The sequence below is a fragment of the Ursus americanus genome, chromosome 1, assembly GCF_024610735.1.
Source record: "Ursus americanus isolate L20-20 chromosome 1, mUrsAme1.1.p, whole genome shotgun sequence".
In the NCBI taxonomy this organism is placed as follows: Eukaryota; Metazoa; Chordata; class Mammalia; order Carnivora; family Ursidae; genus Ursus; species Ursus americanus.
This window is the reverse complement of record NC_142127.1, coordinates 37597350-37616915: the sequence shown is the minus strand read 5'-3', so window position 1 is coordinate 37616915 and position 19566 is coordinate 37597350. Positions and strand designations below refer to the sequence as shown.

The following is a 19566-nucleotide window of genomic DNA, read 5'->3' as shown; positions in this document are numbered from 1 at the left end:
TATTTTACCCTTTCAGCATTAAAGGTGGTCACCTCACCTAAAATGATGTATTACAATACCATGGCCTTTTCTCCTCTTGAGTAAAATGTACTGTATCTCTGTAGTGTGACAGGTTTTATATCTGCTGTAGAATTAAATTATGATCTGAGAGTTGCACTTTTAAGAAACTGGTTTTAATTTTACATCAGTTGAAGTTAAAGGGTAGTGAAAGTATATTAGATCTGGTACAAGTGTCTAATTATAATTATTGACACATTTTCAAATGCTCTCTTAAGTATGATACATTGCCCATGATTTTGACAGCTGTGACTACATTAAACCTGCTGGAGCACTCTGCACAAAGGTTTGTTTAAACTTAGAATTGTCAGAAGGATTCTTTGAAGAGTAGATGAACACAGATTTAGAGGTCAAATGGTGTTTTATTTCCCACTGTGCCTGGTGATTTTAGTCTGTTAAATGTTAATCAGAAGATTATCTGGATTTAGTTTTCATTTCAAGAAAGCTGGGAATTTAATTTTTTGGTATAGTAAAAAAAAAATAGGTGATATTCATTTATCATTGATTCTCTGCCGTGTTAGCTAAGCTTCTCCTTCCTTCTCTTGCTGAGGGTCTCCAGCCACGAAACTCCAAACCCACACCCTTGATTCTGCATAACAACCTTACTGTCAAAAGGTCTCCCTAGACCAAGTTCGCATATTACCTCCTTTGTGCGGCTACTCCTTCCTTTTATATAGATTTGTTGAGTAGCTACTGTGTGCCAGGCCCTGAGCATATAAAGGCAGAAAGGCTGTCGGAGAGCTCAGCCTGGGAGAAGGAGAAAAATAAATAGCCAAGCCACAGCAGAGCAAAGCACGAGAACGGAACTCTAAACATAAAGATGGGATGTGCAGTTTTGTTCGAGAGGCTGTCTCAGGTCATCTTTTCAGAGGAACGATATTCGTGAGTATCTTGAGGGGTGAGGAGGAAGGTAGCAGGTGGGAAAAGGGCCTTTGAAGCATGGAGGCTTCTAGGAACGACAGCATGCTTCAGAACCGAATGTGAGCAGTGCTCTGCTACTCAGGAGTGTGGTGCTCGGTCCGGCAGCAACGGCACCATTTGGGTCACTAGCCTCACTGGCAATTTGTAGAGGGTCAGGGCCACCCAGTTCTGCTGAATTAGAATCAGTGTTGCAACAGTATCGCCAGGTGATTTGACTGCTTCTAGAGGTTTGAGAAACATGGGACTAGAACACCAGGAGGAGGTAAAGGGTGGGAGAGCTGGGGAAGGGGAACGCCTGCTAAGGAGTCTGGACCTCTGTTTTCATACATGGGATTGATACTGAAGAAGCAACATTATCAGATTTCTATTTTCCCCAAATATCTGGAAGTACCAGTGAGGCAGCATGTTACCAGCTGTTTCTTGAAACCGGAATCAAAAGGTACACCACAAAAGAAGTCCTCAAGTAAGTGGGAAATGCAGGACATTATACTCTTCTCCCAGACAGTGTGAGTTTTCACAGTACACTGAAAATTCAGAGAAGCTGGCGTGGAGGAACACCTTATCTGAATCACTTATCCTGGGATATTCCCAGGTATTCCTGGTCTTTCAAGTTACTCCTCACTGGAACCCTTTGTAGCTGCCCAGCTGTTAACACCCCAGGGACAGTGGAGAGCATTTTGCAGAACACATTTTGGGAGATGCTGACACTCATTTCCACACTTGAGACCTTGCCTCATCTTAGTAGGGTGACCAGCTGTCTGGGATTGCCTGGGACTGAGGGCCATTCTGGGTTGCTGGACTTTCAGTGCTGAAGTCGTGGACAGACAAGGTGAGTTGGGTACCCTTCTTATCTCTTTACTGTGCCTTTGACTAATTACCTCATTTTCTTTAGATGGGCTTAACCTTTGACCTTAAATACCTGTTTCAGGCTCATTCTAATGGAGTAATTCCCAAATTTGTTTGCACGTTGGAAGCACCCGGAGGGGTTTCCAAGCCCAAAACCCGTTCCCACCCCACAGGGTTGTGATTTAGTTGGTCTGGATGTACCCTGGCAATGGGATTTTTTATAGGCCCCCCCCATGAAGGGTGTGAAAGCTCGTTCCAAACACTATAACTATGAAAATGCAAGTACTGATGCAGCCTTAAGAATATATTTTCATTTCGTTAATTTCTGTTCTATAATAGAAACATTAATCATTATAAAGAAGAAGTTTAAGAACTTGATCTAGCATCATGTTGGGGGGTCAGGGGTAGCACGTGTTCCACACTTTGGGAAACACTTGTGTGGAGGCTGGAGGAGCAGCAGACTGGCCAAGCAGTGGTGACAAATGTGGCTGGAGAAAATGGTGAAGGTTTCAGAGCCGTTGAAGGGGTTGAGCTGATGAGATGTGGAAACTGATCTGATCTGTGTGGTTTGGTAGAGGGAGACTTGCAGGCTACAGGGGTTATAGATGGTGATCCCGTAACAGAATAGGGAGGAGCGGAGAATGCAGGAAGGTGAGGGGCTGAATTGACAAGTCCTGTTTGAGAGGTCTTGGGACAGCCAGGGGGAGGTGACCAATGGACTGCTTAGAAGAAAAGAGTTTGTAGTTAAAAAGGGCTGTGCTGGAAACAGTTGAGAGCCTCTCCAGGTCCAGAGGGCAGTGAAGTTCCTGCTGGGCAATCAACTTGCCTGGGGAGCGGAGTGCTCTGCCCCCGGGGCTCCTGATGAGTGTAGGGAGAAGGACCCTGACGGAGGAGTCTGGGAAGAGCCCAAGGAGTAGGAGTGATGCTAAGGAGAGTTGTCTTCCTTCCCTCACCCCAAGGAAGGTAGTCCTGTGAACCAGACAGATAAGAGCTCGAGAGGGCAGTTTGTTTTGGTAATTTAGGATGTCATTAGTCATGTTTGTATAAATTTAGCATGAGGGAGGAAACAAGATGATAGCAGGTCCGGAGGGAAGAGACTTGCTAGAGCTAGTTTGAACTGAAGAAAAAGCCTGGGATAGGATGGGACCCTAGGGAATAAATCTGGGTTTGCTTGGGAAGTAGTCATCCTCTGGTTACTCATGGAAGTTATTTCAATAAGGAACAAAGATTATAACGAATATTCAGATATTCACAGATAAATTTCCGGAGCTCTCTGGGGCTCCATAAAATTGCTTTGCTTTCAAATCATACCACTCACCTTTTCTCTCCTTCTCTTACTATTCCCTGGACACAGCAATGTCAGATTCTGAATTTATATGTTTATAAGTGTCATTAAACGCTTTTTTTAATGCTGACGATAAGGCGGGGTGTGATTCAGCATGCACCTTTGTTCTATGTAGTGCACATTTGTGGAGGGCTTTGCAGTTTGCTGAAGCAACACCCCATCTAATGTGAGCCGTTAAATACCCTTTGTACAGAAGGCAGGGAGCAGTGTTCTTCCATTTCCCAGAGAAAAAAGAACAAAAGCTCTGAGGTTTAATATATTGAGGAGGACTTGCCCATGATTAATGACTTAGTGATGGGTCCAGGATGGAATCCTGGTGTCCTGGCACAGTATTTCTTCCATCGTATTCAGGAATGGGTGGGGGTGGAGAGTGTCCCACCCCCCCTCCATTTTTCCCCCCAATTAGTTGGTAAGTTCTTTGAGGGCGGAGACGATGTGTTCATGGTTGTGTTGGCTCCTTCACTCATTGCTGTGAGGGGGCTTTAAGAGGTGGTAGCAGGCAGAGGAGGCCTGTTGGCCCAAGCTTCCCACTCACAAAGTGTCCCACCTTGGTCTTGACATTACTTTTGAATGACAGGGCCTCGGAACTGTAACAACAGGATTGAAAAGAAGGCATCGTGGGTCGTACAACTTTGAACTTGTGTCTCCTTACTGAACTATGTAATTATCTTGAGACCAGCCCAATAATATCGCCTGGCATGCTTTGTAAATATTTAATACATACACAGTTGTTGTCACTCTGTTCTGACATTTCTTATTTTAATACCAGAAGTCATCTACAGTGGAAGAGGCCCAACCGTCTCTCGACTTCAGCAGGGCTCTCCGTTATATATGAGATACCCCGATGGGCTGCGTGTAGTGGTGTAAGGTCAGTCAGCCTCTGACAAAGCTCACAGTTCAGGAAAGCTGATCTTGTTTTGTAATCCCTACAGGGTGCATAGTGGGCACTCAGTAAATACATGTTATTTTGAAAAAGGGAGGTGCTGTTTTGTATTACACATTCTCCATTTTATCACAATGGCCCATTATCAGTTTTTTTTTAAATGATTTTTTTCCCCCTGTGAGTCGTTAAAGATACGATGTTAGGATTTGGGGAAAGGGAATGATGAAAGAGAATGAAGAAGTGGAATCAGCAAGTTTTAGGACAAGAGACGAGAGGTTTTGAGTCAGCTGTGAAAAGTTGAGAGCAGGAAGGAGTCGCTTAGGGGGAACTGGAAGGATGTCAGGCACTTTTAAAGGAGCCCGTGGAGGGGAGGTGAGGATGAAACAGGAGTAATTCTAATCTGATGATGTCTTAGAGGAGAAAACTGAAGGTCTTTTTCAACCTTAATTATAGCCACGGGACAAAAGCACATTATAGCACTTTTTTTTTCTACTTCTATTAAGGAATGGTAGTGTATAATCTTTTTTATACAGTCCTAAGAAGCCATACTTTAGACTACATTAAAATATGTTATTTTTCAGAGTGCTACGGATTGAGGAAGAAGAATAAAATTTTGAGTCCCTTTTTTGTATTTACGTTAAAATTTCAAGCTACTGGTTCAGTATGAAGGGAGGAACTTTTTAGTCACTGAGGGAAATTTAGGCAGATGAGTTAATGTTTGGTCATCAGAAAATGTGCCATCAGGAGCCTGTTTCTCTTGAGAGGAGAAAAAGGCAAAATATGAGTCAGACCATAAAGTCATTTCCCCGCACTTAATTCAGCTCCCCTCCTGCTGAAGGACCGTTGACCCACAAGGCTAGTTCAGACTTGTATGGACTCTATCTTTGTAAAGCCTCTCCCCCAGGACCACCCACAGAGCACATTTGCTCTGACTCCTGACTCCTGTAGACGAAGTGGGCCCTTCTGATGAGTGAGGTGCACAGGAGCTATTCTTTTAGACACCGGGCTTCAATCAGTTTGCAACCTAAAGGTGCCATCTTCAAGTCTGAATGGGACAGAGTTTTCTTTTGTGAGGGGCCCATCCATTGTTCATTGGTTTTCACGAGACACGTGAAAAGGCAGTCAGCTCATTGGAGGGGTATGAAGTGTGTTTTGTGGATACACGCTTTCCTGTGCCTTTTGTGTCTGCCAGTTCTGTGGCCAAGCACCATCCTTCTTTCCCTCTGTCTTTGCTCTTGATCTTCCAGTGGTTTCTATCTTATGTTCCGTTTTGCTGGTGTTTGAGATACTGTCCAAAATGTTGTGGGAATTTCTGACTAGAAATATGTCTATGGAAGGTGGATGTGAATTGTTAGGAATAAAAAAAAAAATGTTTCCATCGTCTTTCTTTTTTCAAACTTTTATGATCTATTTATGGTCTGTTTTGATTCATGCTTTTATCTGTTCACTTTTTTTTTTTTTTAATTCAGTACAGGTGAGATGGTAGGCCTTGTGCTGGTAGCAAAGGTACTATTCCCAGCCTCAGGAGAATTCACAGCTTAGTAAGCGAGATACATGCATCCGCGGTTACAGTACAGATGGGCAGGAGCTTTCCATCACAGAAGTGTGCAGAAGGTGCAACAGTAGGTCCAGCGGAGGAACGCGTAACCCACCTTGGGTGGAAGGATGTAGGGAGTTTCTGACCCAAGGAGCTATTAAGTGCACACATTATTTTTTTTTCTGATTTATTTTAATTTTTTAAAAAGATTTTATTTGAGGGAGAGAGAGAGAGCATGAGCAGTGGGGAGAGGGAGAAGCCAACTCCCCGCTGAGCAGGGAGCCTGACGTGGGGCTTGATCCCAGGATCTTGGGATCCTGACCCGAGCCGAAGGCAGATGCTTAACCGACAGAGCCACCTTAAGTACACATGTTAAAAATAAGTAAAAATTAGCCTGGCAGTGTAGGGCAGGGTGTTCTAACATGGTGAACATTCAGAGAAAAGGTAGAAGGCATAAGAAGAGCATGGTGCATGCTGGGAACCACAGGGAGTTTAGTTTATAGCTTATGGTATGCGTGGGGATTGATGTGGCATAAGGCTGGAGAGATGGGTGAAGGCTACGTATGAGGACTCCTTATTCTATGCTGAACAATTCAGATCTTACTCCCAAACTGTGTTAGCTATTAGGGAATTTTAGATAGGAAAGGGGTCTGGTTCGATTTGGATTTTGGAACATTCACTAGCAGCAGTTTTGAAGATAATCTTTAATAATTTTATTTGTTCATCTATGCAGTGGACTGAATTGTGTGTGTGTCCCCCAAATTCATATGTTGAAAGTCTAACCCTCCCCATGTGATAGTACAGATCTTTCTCAACTTAGGATAGGGTAACATTCTGATAAACTCATCGTAAGTTGAAAATACCCTAAATTGAAAAGTGTTTAATATACCTAACCTACTAAACGTCACAGCTTAGCCTAGCCTGCCTTAAAAGTGTGCATAACACTTAAATTAGCCTACGGCTGGGCAAAATCATCTAACACAAAGCCTGTTGTATAATACATTGTTGAATATCTTATGTAACTTATTGAATACGGTACTGAAAGTGAGACACAGGAGGGTTGTCTGGGTACAGAGTGGTGGTCAGGGCATCGGTTGTTTACCCTCCTGAGCGCGTGGCTGACTGGGAGCTGTGCTATCCAGCATCACGAGACAGTGTCTTTCTCCATATCACCAGCCTCGGAAAAGGTCAAAATTCAGAATTTGAAGTTTGGTTTCTATTGAATGTGTATCGCTTTTTACACTGTCGTAAAGTCAGAAACTGATCAAGTTGAGCCGTCGTAAGTCGGAGACCATCTGTATTTGAAGATGGGGTCTCTGGAAGGTAAACAGATTTAGATGAGGTCATGAGGGTGAGGCCCTCAGGATAGCAGTGGTGCCCTCATAAGGAGACACCAGAGAGGCTTGCCGTCTGCCCCGGGAGGACACAGTGAGAAGGCAGCTGTGGGTAATGTCCTGCTCAAGACCTCGGTTGGTTGGTACCTTGATCTTGGACTTCCCAGGCCCTAAAACTGTGAGAAAATAAATTTCTGTTGTTTAAGCCCCCCAGCCTGTGGTATTTTGTTATGGCATTCTGAGTGGACTAACACAGTCTATTTTATGTATTTGGGTAATTAGGAAACTAGGCTTACTGGGAATTAATATCATTTAGAGGATCATGGTATGTATGGTGCCTATCGTGTGTGTTTGCATAGCTATGTAAAACAATGATTTTAAGTACTTTTGTTTGTACATGTGAAGATGTGTCTTAAACATGTTATCCAGCGCTTACTCTGTCCCAGATATTTTCAGGTTGAGTCTGGTCTCCTTTCCCAAGGTCTTGTTTTATATTTTCTGTCTGTCCTTTTCCTCCAACCTCCTCTAGTTTATCCTCTTAGTTGGCTTTTGCCTTGGGCTTAGAAATAGGTTTATGTCTTCCCAATCATGAAACACACTTTTTTGAATCTTGTAACTTTCTTAAGCTGCTTCCTGCGGAAGCATTTCCGAAAAAACGAGTCTGCGTTCACGGCTGCTGCTGCCTCTTAAGCCCCTTGTCATTGTCTTTGAGACATAACATTCCTTCTTTCCCCTTACTCTTCTGAAGTTGCTCCCATTCATTAAATGTTTCTGAAGTGCCAGGTTCGGATCGGATGCCAGTGCCTCAGGGGTGTTCGTGGCTTCCTCAGTGGCCTCTTCGTTGTGGTAGAGCCGTGGTAGAGTCACAAGGGGGGGAGCGGATCTCGTCCAACCACCCAGGCCCTGTAGTTGCCCTGCGTTGTACCCTGTGTGAGTTTCTGCTGTTAGTGGACTCAGTGTCGGCTGTGACCCCACTCTCCCTTTAGATGGTGTTGATTGTCAGGGATGGTTTGTTTGTTTTTGTCTATAATAAGTGCAGCTCTGTTTATCCTTTGGTCGTAGGTTTTTTTTTTTTTTTTCAGCTATGAGAAGTAGAGTATAATACTGTATTTACATGGTTAGAACGGTCCTTCACCCCTGATATGCTTTTATCTAAGCAGAATCTCTCTGGAGCTTCAGGTGGTCTTGCCCACCTTGTTGCTTGTGTCTGTTTGATTGAAAAGTCTTTAAAAATTGGTATTTAGAGTGGATTGCAATACATCTGACTGGATTTTCTCCCTTCTAATTTTTTTGACTTCCATGCTTGTAGTATGCAGTCAACTGCTGTAATGCAGAGAGCCACATAATCCTACTTAACTGAGGTGACTACCAACAGAGATCTCAAAATTTCCCCTGTTCTATCTATCTCCTATCATAGGTGCTGCTGCTAGATCCTGTTTCCCTCGAATTCTGTGTGTCTGCTTGTGCTGCTTGTTTTTTTATTCCCTTCACTAAATATAAGACCTTACCTTTATCATGATTAATTTTCAGTTTGTCAGTTCCTACTCATGGCAATGACCTCGAACGTTTTGGATTCCATTTCTTCCTAATGCACCCTTTGAATGCAGTAACTTACAGATACATCTGCTTATCTTTTTGTCCATTTTGACCACAGGTATTTCATAAGAGCCTTTGTCAGATGCCTTGCTAAAATCTAGAAGTGTGTGTTTCCTTGAACTCACGATTTCAGAATCTTATTGAAAAAGGAAATTAGGTTAATCTTGTATGACCTGCTCTTAGTATTGGGGTCCCCAGGGATTATCACTTGCTAAGTGTTTAAAATCCATTCTCAAATTTTGCGTGGGACTTTGGTCTGTGTCTAAAGTCTGTTAACATTTCCCTCTTGTTTAAATTTTTTCAAAGCTTTTATTGATTATTTAATCCTTTCTGACTTGGTTCTTTACTGGCTTTTTTGTACCTTTTACCCCAAATTTTGGAATTTTCTGAGATGGATTGTTTCTCTCTCTTTTAATCTTCATTCATTCAAGATTCTTTTTTTTTTTTAAAAGATTTTATTTTAATTCCTGTTAGTTAACATACAGTGTTAACAGTAGTTTCAGGTGTATGATATAGTGATTCCACACTTCTGTACATTACCTCGTGCTCATTGAGACAAGTGCACTCCTTAATCCCCATCACCTATTTCACCCATCCCCCCACCCACCGCCCCTCTGGGAACCATCAGTGTGTTTTCTACAGTTAAGAGTCTGTTTCTTGTTTTGCCTCTCTCTCTCTTTTTCCCTTTGCTCATTTGTTGTCTAGAGTCTTATACTTGCATTGTCCAATAAGGTGGTTACTAGCCACAGTTTACATAGAGAAGTTATTGGCCCTACAGGATCTCCTGACTTCATGCTGAAAGCCAGAGCAGGAAACACTGACACATGGAGTAGAAGGTTAAGGTTGACTATTCTGGGAATCAAAAGAAGAGCACCAAGGAGAGAAGGGGCCAAGATTTAACCAGTCAGACTTGCCTGTTGCTATTGCCAGGTTATCCATGTATGGTATATTTGTGGCCCTGCTGGTTGCTAACAGTGAGTCATTTTGCAAATAAATATTAATAAATTTTTGTGTAGAGTATTTTTTTTTAAGTAAAACCCTGTGGGTAGTGATAATAAGTTTTGGAAGCAAAATAAATCCTTAAATTGGTAATTTTGACATGTGATTCTGCATAGTGTTACTAACCTATTCAAATACTATGTATTTGTTGTCATTTCCCAGTGTTTGAGTGTTCTTATATGCTTCAGTTTTAGTAAATACTCCTAAACTTAACATTATTTATTAAACAATTTTTAAAAGATATTCATAATAGTAAAGAGTGAAGAATGTTGGAAATGTTTTAAAAATAATTTGTGATTTCAAGAATTCTGAGGAATCTCAGTTTCTTGTTCTCAGATCCCAAAGGTTGATGTCTGTTAGGGAATTTGGACTCAATAATCCATAGTTCTTGTTCCCAAAACTACCTGTTCCTGTTCTGTACTGTGTTAGGTTCAGAAAGTATGATTAAGTGTTTAGAAACTATTAAAGCAATTTGATGTTGCCATGACTGACATGTGATCAGTGGACCCAACTCATTGCACAGGATGTTTTATATCAGTATTGATCCATTCCTGATGGTAAATTCAGTAGGATCGGCACTGGTCTAAATGAGAGAGAGTGATGGCTTGCTTGGACCAGGCTTGGAAGTAAGAGAAGAGGTTGATTGGAATCAGGATATGCTTTGAAGATAGAGCCAATGGGATTTGCTACTGGATTAGATATCAGAGTATTTTAGATTATCTTTCCCTCAAGTACTTCCTTTGTAAAATGGGGACACTTATGAGATCTACACTCAGGATTGTTCTAACTACCTCAAGTGTTTCTCTGAGCTTGCTGGAAATCCCTTCTATATGCAGCGGCTAAGGTAATCTTTCTAATTATAGCTTCATATAATTTCCTTGATCTTTAACTGGTCAACTACTTACCATTTCATATAGAAGACATTTTAAGCTGCTTAGGTTGACTTTTAAGGTCTGTGGCATCTTCCTTCAGACTCTTTCCCATGGTTATCTTCTACTGTGTCCTCTTATACTCTTGGCTGTACTATTCCAGTCTGTCTATTGCTGCACAATAAACCATCCCAAGAGTAGTGGCATAAAATTACAACCATTCTTTTATGATCATAGTGAATCAGGATTGGGAAAGCGCACAGCAAAGACAGCTTGCCTCTGTTTTACGGTGTCCGGGGCCTTAGTTGAGAATATTTGAAGGTTGGGGGCTGTAATCACCTCAAGTCTCATTCACTCACATGTCTGGTAGGTGATGCTGTCTGTCAGCCAAAACACCTACATGTGGTCTCTCTAAGCTTCCTCAGAGCATGGCGGCTGAGTTCCAAGGGCAGTTGTCACAAGGAAACAGGAAATGGAAGCCTCTAGTTTCTTGAGGCTTGTTCCTGGAAACTGTTACAGTGTCACTTCTATCATATTCTATTGGTCAAACTGTCACGTAACCCAGATTCAAGGGGAGGGGATATAGATCCTACACCTTGATGGGAAGAGAGCCAATGAATTTTAGGGCCACGTTTTAAATCAACAGCAGCCTACTTTTAGCCAGCTTCCTCTGTACTGTGTGTAATTCTGTCAGCTCCTCTCCCCCCATCCCTTCCTCCCGCCTCCACTCTCTCTTCCCTCCCCAGTTCAAATGCCATTTCTTTTACCATGCAGCCTTTGCCATATCCCATTCTCTGGCTAAAATCAGTTTCTCTGTCCCTTAGTGCTTTATTATTATTTTTTCTTAATTGGTAGATTATAAACTCTTTGAAGGTAAGGACCATATCTTGTTTACCTTTGCATATCTTCTAGCAGATACGTTCCTTGAATTGAACATTCAGTATCAAACTGAGTCTCAGATTTGGGACCCAGATGGGCTGGGATTTGGCGGTGGTTAAGTTGAAAATTTTAATGAGAAAATTAAAAACTTTGCTTTTGATACAGATTGTTTCCTTTTAATACACATTGTTTCAAAGATTTTTTTTTTTTTTTTTACTGGCTTTCTGTTGAAAAGTAAAACTTCTGAACTTTTCTCCCCTAAGCATAACATTAGAAGAGAGTAGCTTTTTTTTTTTTTTTTTAAAGATTTTATTATTTATTTGACAGAGAGAGAGACAGCCAGCGAGAGAGGGAACACAAGCAGGGGGAGTGGGAGAGGAAGACGCAGGCTACCAGCAGAGGAGCCCGATGTGGGGCTCAATCCCAGAACTCCGGGATCACGCCCTGAGCTGAAGGCAGACGCTTAACGACTGAGCCACCCAGGCGCCCCGAGAGTAGCTTTTTGATAGTATCTTCTTCCTGTCCAGTTCAGTCCCTGCTAGGCATGCCTTACTGTTTTTGCAAACTGTGGGTTGGGATCTACTACTGGATCAATTTAGTGAGTCACACCCGGCATTAGAAATAAAAGGAAATAAAAGTTTGAATAAAAATTCATGCATTGCAAGAGGAAGAATTGCCTCATGAAATTTTTGTTTCAGTTTTACATATGTATATATGTAATGAGTTGAAATGTAAGATATTTTTTATTACTTGTTGGGGGTCAAAAACCTTGAAGGACAATCTCCTATTCAATTGCCTTCTAAACTCTTGGTATTCTAGTTTCCTTCCCTCCCTTCCTTCTTCCCTCCCTCCCTCTCCATCCCACCCTCCCTTCTTTCCTTCCTTCCTTTTTTAAGTTTATTGCTTTTGATATTTTTTAATCATCTTTTTTAAACAAGATTTATTTATTTGAGAGAGCATGGGCATGCAGGAGCGCATAAGCTGGAGGAGGGGCAGAGGGAGAAAGGATCTCAAGCAGACTCCCCACTGGGCACGGAGCCTGAGGCGGGCTCTCTTTCAGGACCCTGAGATCAGGACCTGAGCAGAGATCAAGAGTCGCTTAACTTACTGAGCCACCCAGATGCCCCCGATATTTTTTTCCCTAAGGGCTTATCTCTTCTGAGGACCATATATTCACCATCCTTTATGCTCAATCTTTTCTTCACTTATCCAGCCTCTTTATAATAAACCTCACTGTCTCAGTGTGACATGTTGCTTTCTGTCTTCTCTTTTGGGGACTTTGAGCCTACTCTTGTCTTCAAGAGGAGAAGAGGTAAAATCAGGCCATTCTTTTTCCTCTTTATGTTTTTATTGAGGTACAGCACACATACAGTAAAATATACCCAATCCTAAGCAAACAGCTCAGTGAATTTTGACATCTGATTTTATCCATGTAAGGCATCACGCAGATGAAGATATAAAACATTTTCATCATCCCAGAAGGAAAGAGTGGCTGCTTTTTTTTTTTTTTTTTTTTTTAAGATTTATGTATTTATTCCAGAGAGAGAGAGAGAGAGAGAGAGAGCAAGCCCACATATGCGGGTCGAGGAGGGGCAGAGGGAGAGGTTGAGAATCTCAAGCAGATTCTGTGCTGAGCACGGAGCTCGATGTGGGGCTTGATCCCATAACCCCAAGATCAGGACCTGAGCCGAAATCAAGAGTTGCAAGCCCAACTGACTGTGCCACCCAGGTGCCCCAGAAAGAGTTTATTCTTAAATCTTTTCTGGAACAAGGTGGGTGCGTGAGTAAATTAGTAGATCCTCTCCAACTTTGGAGTCACATGGCATATATAGGTAATAATGTGGAATTTCGAAGTGGACAAAGGCCTAAAGCAACTGAGTTAGGACGTGTTAAAATAGAGGATGTTAATTGTGAATTTTGGAAGAATGAAACAGGACCAGCATAGGTGAGCCAAGGGGAAGAGCAAGGAAGAATCATTTCTGGAGGAGTTCAGGGTAAGAAAGGTTTATCTGAATTTCAGAGGAGAAAACATAAAACTTGGTTTGCTATTGCCACTGTAACAAATCATGACAAAGGCAGTATCTTGAAACAGCTCGAATGTATCCTCTTGCAGTTCTGGAGGCTCTGAGAGGAGAGTCTGTTTCCTTTGGCTCGTGGCTCCCTTCCTCTGTCTTCCCAGCCCATCCCTTCATTCTGTTTCCATTGTCCCACTGTTCTCTCTCTGTAGGTGAGCTTCCCCTGCCTTCCTCTTAAAGGGACACCTGTGATGACATTTAAGGCCAGCCGGATCATCCGGGATAATCTCGCCATCTCAAGATCTTTAGTTTAATCCCATCCGCAGAGTTCCTTTGTCATATGAGGTCACGTTCCCAGATTCTGGGGATTAGGATGTGGATCCTTGGTTTCTGTTCTTCAAAGAATCTTTCTTCACCACAGGAAGATCTTTTGGTTATTTGCTTTTAGTTCATGCTCCTTTTTCACGTTAAATTAGTTTTCCTTGAACACTACATTGCACGTTTGATTCCCTCGCTCAGACGTCTTTGGTGACGCCCCTGTTAACCACTACAATTAACCTGACCTAGATCGACGCTGCAGTCGCCGTGGGCTGCCCGTTCTGCGTTCGGGCTTCACTCTCCGATCTCCAGTGCGGCGATGTGCGTCTCCTCGTTGTGCGCCCGCCACCGCTGGCCCTCGGCCTGCACGGCCTCGTCTGCCTGCCTGCGCTGCCCGGACCATCCCTGCGAGGCCTGCCCCCTGAGCAGTGTTTTCCTCACCCTCTTGGTAGTTTCTCAGGGCACCCGTAACAGATTGCCACCAACTCGGTGGCTTAAAGCTCCAGAATCTCATTCCTACACGATTGTGGAGACCAGAAGTCTGAAATCAGCGTGTCGGGCCTGGCTGCGCTTCTCTGATGGCCCGGGGTGGGGATCCGTCCCTGCCTCTGCTTTCGGGCGCGCCAGGCCTTTCTTGGTCTGTGGCGACAGAGCTCCAGCCTCTGCTCCATCTGCACATGGCCTTCTCCTCCTCTCCCCGTGACTCTCTGCGCCTCTTATAAGGACGCTTGTCGTTGAAGTTAGGACCCACCCCAGTCATCTAGAACCGTCTCCTCTCAAGATACTTAATTTAGTTATATCTGCAAAGACCCTTTTTCCAAATAAAGTCACAGTCACAAGTTTTAGGAATCAGGATGTGGATATATCTTTTGGGGGGCCACTGTTCAACCCACTGCACATCTCAGCTCACAGTCCTGGTTTATTTCTTTGACCTCTTGACATCAGTGGCATAACTACAGACTCGGAACTCCTCATCTCTGTCCTGTTATTTTGTGCTTTAAGGGATACTTCCTGCCCTGGAAGGCAAGAAGGTTTCTTTTGCTATGCAACCCTTAGCTCCTGGTAGGGAGCTAACAAATGATAAAATTTTGTTTTGTTTTGTTTTGAAGAAAACCAAAGGTGGCATGTGAAAATCCTGGCATGGTGAATGTCAGGGTGTTCTTCTGGAATATAACAAGTGATCTTTCTCAGTGCAAGTTTTTTGTTTATTTCTGGTATTCTTTTTTGGGGGAGCTTTCTGTTTCTCAGAAATCCTAAGTGAGTGGTCGGGAGGGGGCAGCTCTGAAACAGAGCGGAGAAGCCTCTGCAGGGCAGGGCAGGGCAGGGCAGGGTGGGCCTGGCGGGGACAATGGGTTTGGAGCTCTGCCGGGTAAAGCTTTGAGGCCGCTCGGCAGATCTGTCACTGTCTGGAATTTGTCTTACCTGGTCTCTTGGAAGTCTTCGGCTTCCCGGGAATTGTTTCCAGTGGGTTCTCCAGAGTTAGAAGATAGTTCTGGTAGGCACCCAAACTCGATCTCTCTCAGCACAGTGGAGCCCCCCACCCCCAGCCCTGCTTTCCCTGCAGAGCCAACTTCCCAGTGTCCTCCGCCCTACGGGCTCATTCTCCTTGGCCTGCCCTGTAAGCACAGCTGCCTTCCCAACTGTTTTCTTTTCTTCGTTTGGCTTAATTTCAAGGTTATCTGATAATACCTTTTTTTTCTTCAGTCTCAGTCTTACTTTGAATGGATGCTGGCAGTCTAGCCCTGTTAAAGTTTAAGTGGTACCCTGGTGTTTTTTGTACTAAGGATTTGAAGGTGACTGATTTTCAGCCTTTCTGGTATTTTCAAGGTTATGATATCTTCATCTGGAGTTTTATTAGATCCATGAATCCTCATATCACTGGTCGAGTCTGTGACATGGAACCATTGCTTATGGTGACAGCAGTCTGTGGCAAGGTTGCTCCATAAGGTACGTGCTAATCCTCTCCCATGATGGAGAGACTCTTTTTGAAAAAAGATTTTATTTATTTATTTAGGTGAGGAAGAGAGAGAGACAGAGAGTGTACCCATGCACGGGGCTGGGGGTCGGGGGAGAGGGACAGAGGGAGAGGGACAAGCAGACTCCATGCTGAGCACAGAGCCCAGGCCAGGGTTCCATCTCCTGACCCTGAGATCATGACCTGAGCTGAAGTCAGGAGTCGGTTGCTTAACAGACCGAGCCACCCAGGCGCCCCCCTCCCCCCCACCTACATGATGCAGAGACTTTAATGGAAGGGGTAAGAATGGCTGATGGTTTCAGGCAAGTGTGGGTTCGAATTTCATTCTGCCACTTTGCAGCTTTAGGGAAGTTACTTAGCCTCTTCGAGCTTTAGTTTTGTCATCTGTAAAATGGAGATCATAGTTCCTATTGCATCGTTGTCCATCTTGGTGTGATAATGTACATACAAATCTCATAGCCCTGTCTGGTACCTGAGAAATGTCCCCAAAGTCGTGGCTGCTATTATTATTCACTTTGCAGGGAGAACTGGGATTCTCATGTTATTAAGGAATATTTTCAAGTCACCCGCGGTAAGATCCTAACTTGTAGGATCTAGGAAACAGACCAGTGTGTGTTGGGTAATGCTGTGTTGAATATGTCAGTCCTTATAATCTGGCTGTATGGTTATTTATTTGGTTTGTTTGTAGAAAGACAGAAAAATGGCAGGAATAAAAATACACTTACTGTTACTCAGTGGAGGCATGTATCGTGCTAGCTTTACAAAACTATACTTCTCATTAGTTCAAGGCCTCTGCCTCCAAAATCAATGGGAGGGTAGACTGTAGAGTATGGTTCAAGGAGTGTTAAATTCATATTTTTAAGAGTGATTTTGTGACTGTTAAAGTCTGAGAGCTTTATTCTGTATCACTTGGCTTATATAAGAGATGTGTTAAATACGTTGTTCTTCGTACTAGGGAAGCTTCGATTCATACATGCCTCGCTGGTTTTCAGGTTGAAAAAAGAAACCATAGTAGATGAGCCTCGGAGCAGACCCTGGCCCAGAGGCAACATTTTGGATTAAAATGACTTTCCTTAGCCCCTCTGTATATTAGATCATTTCAGGGGAAAAAGAAGGAAGGGGCACAAAGTGGTAGAACTTGAGTATATTGGGCCATCATCTGATGCTGGACTTTGGTTTTGTGACTGGATGTGGGAGACTTTTTCCAGAGTTAATTGGTTCATGAGTTGAAGAATTCCTTGTATTTAGGGGCATGTGTTCTTATAATGGAGGGAATCTCTCAGATTTAGGTCCGTATAGCAGAAGACACGAGGTTCGATGCACGAAAGAACTTCCATGTGGCGTTTTCTGTCTGAATGTAACTTGAACGAGGGTAGAAACTTGGTCACATTTGCTCGTATACCTCCAGAATTTAAAACAGTGTGTGGCTCCTTATAGGTGCTCAGGACAGATTGGTCCAGTGCATGAATGACCACGGGCAGGAAAGGCAGTGAACTTGGTAGGGTTCAAAATACCGTCTGTACTCTCTGCTGGTTTTTTCCTGGACTGGCCTTTCCTAAGGGTCAGGAAGTTGTTTGGAAGAGAGATCCATCCATGCTGGGCGCATGGCATGTGGAGATGCCCGTTCTCTGGTGTGCCAGGTGCTGGAGATGAAATGGTACAAAAGATCTTATCCAGGATCTTCCTCAATGTTTGGATCATTGTGGTTTCTATGTTTCCACAATGTCTGTAATAAAAGATAATTCCCTAGACTGACCCCTCTTAAAGTACTAGGGAGAACGCTGATTCAGGTTTGGAGTGGATCTTCAACCATTGAGCCTAAGTCCATCTTGAGATTTTTTTTTTTAATTGTCCTTGAGAAGGAGCTAGACAAGTGCGTCATTTATTTACGATTTCCCTGTCTAAGCAGTTTTAGTGGGCTTCTTGCACTGCTTTCTGCTCCCTGTGGGTGAGGAGTCAGGGCACCCTGCTCCTTCATTTCTGCTAATAAAAGAATGACTCTCAGGGTCTGGGATCCAAACCTAATAATGATCGTCATGATGCAGAGGGGTTGAGAGTGGGTTGATCTTTTTCCCTTCCTCCCTCTCTCCTTTCTTTCGAAATGTTGACCCTGTGTCCTCCAGTGTTTCCTAAGCACCAAACGGAGATCTTATTCATATGAGTTCAACTTTAAAGTCTCCTCATTTTGATCTTGGGGCTCAGAAGCCAGGTATGGATGAGAGGAGGGGGGGATACAAGGCTTGCCAGGGGATTGAGTAAGCTCATGCGCACATTTCATAATTTTTGCCATTCCTGGTTGTGCTGAATTTCTGGGGCGGGCGGGGGGAGGCCTGCAGTTCTATTACCAACAAGGGAGCAGGAATTGTGGTTGCTGTCGGGCCGGCAGCCAGGAGGATATTTATAGTTGTAGTGAGTGGCTGTGAGCCCACCGTGGTTCTGGATATGCCTCCTGCCTTAAAGTTCCCGGTGTTCTTGAACCGAACCCTGCCCTTGTTGGCCAGACAGTAGTTAATGATAAAGCAGGCGGCTGCAGGATGTGGTGCGCGTGATGGCCTTGGCGGCTTGCAGCCTGCAGGTGCTTTGGCTGACCTGAACCCCTAACAGAAGAGCAGGTGTCCCCCTCCCTCCCCTGGTCAGGGTTATGATGATTTCCTGGCGTTTCTCAGAGTTGGCTTCATTGAACACTTGCTAACCAGAGTCCACTTTCTCTGGGCCACACAGGCCGGGTCATGTTAAGATCTGTGACCCCAAAAGAAAATGCAGGTCATGAATTCAACTTTCTCATCTCTCTTTGAATTCACGTTGGAGATTTAGGCTCACCCTGCAGAAGGGGCAAAATCAGGTGATGCTTTGCAGATTTTAGCTCCCGTTAAGGTATAAGAACTAGAAGGGGAAAGTGAAAGAGTAAGTTCTCACAGGAAACAACCAAAAATACAAAAACTTTTTCTTGCTTACATGGTAAGGTATAACATATGTGTTTGTGTTAACCGGTGGGTGTTCTTAGGATGGAATGATGGTTCATCTGTTAATTTGCATTTGCAAAGTGACAAAACCCAGACTAGCCTCAGTAAGATGAGAATCTGATGGTTGCTGTACTGGGGAGTCTAGAGGAGGGCAGGTTTTAGATCCAGGGTGACCCAGGACTCAAGCAGGTGTCCCTGGGACCCTGTTGTTTTCTTCCTAATTCTTCTTTCTTTGCCGGCTCCAATCTCAGTCAGGTTTTCCCTTCGTGGTGGTCAAATGGCTATGGCATATTCTCCCAGGTTCGAGTAAAATGAGAAAAGCAAACTTTTTTCTAGCAGTTCTGGCAAAATCCCAAGATTCACTCTGATTGGACCAGCCTAGGTCACATCCCACCCCACAATGGAATGCTGTGTGTTGATTGGTAACATTCAATACGAAAAGGAAGGGGCCTAGCCCCAACCCAAGTCAGGGGTTGTTGTTGGAAGTGGGGGTGGTGTTGGGGAGGCACACAGTTCCTACAAAATAATTCTATAAATCACGTATCAGGAACCTTTGTTACCAGGAAGGAGTATTGTTTTGGGACCTCCTGGATGGTTGCTTGATGGTTACCCCCTTGGTTTTCAGGAAGCGGTAAGTCCTTGGTGTGTTTTCTAGGTAAGTCTGGCCTCCCTTAGAAGCGGAGGGCCGGTGATTCTGCTGATGCCCCAGGGATGCTCACTGCAGGGGATCAAATTACTGTAGGTCTTAATGGATGCCATGCTAGGTGGCTCTATGGTGTGACATTAGCTCGGTTAGCTTGCACCGTATGCCGTTACATCAAAGATTGTAGCTGGACAGCTATTCTTGACATATGTTTTGTTTGTCCCTGAAAGCACGTGTTCTGTTTCTCTCTGGCCGGCCGTTCAGATGCATTTTGAGTGACTGTCTCGTCAGCTAGGGGCTGGGGAGAGGGGAGGAAAGGCTGCATTTTGGCAGCACTTCAAGCCTGGAGCAGCATCCTGCAGCCAGCACCATAAGCTGTATAATTT

At 43.8% G+C, this 19566-nt stretch overlaps 1 protein-coding gene across 6 annotated transcripts in view; it reads left to right on the top strand.

Annotated features, from left to right (window-relative positions):
• Nucleotides 1–19566, top strand: part of ACVR1 (activin A receptor type 1) — a 128965-nt gene that overhangs the window by 13157 nt on the left and 96242 nt on the right. For 4 of the 6 annotated variants that reach the window (XM_087860890.1, XM_087860901.1, XM_045781550.2 and 1 more), the window contains exon 2: nt 15427–15546. The exons of the other annotated variants lie outside the window; for them this stretch is intronic. The gene's annotated coding sequence lies outside the window, so the exon portion shown is untranslated. The remainder of the gene's footprint in view (nt 1–15426; nt 15547–19566) is intronic. 6 annotated transcript variants of the gene reach the window in all.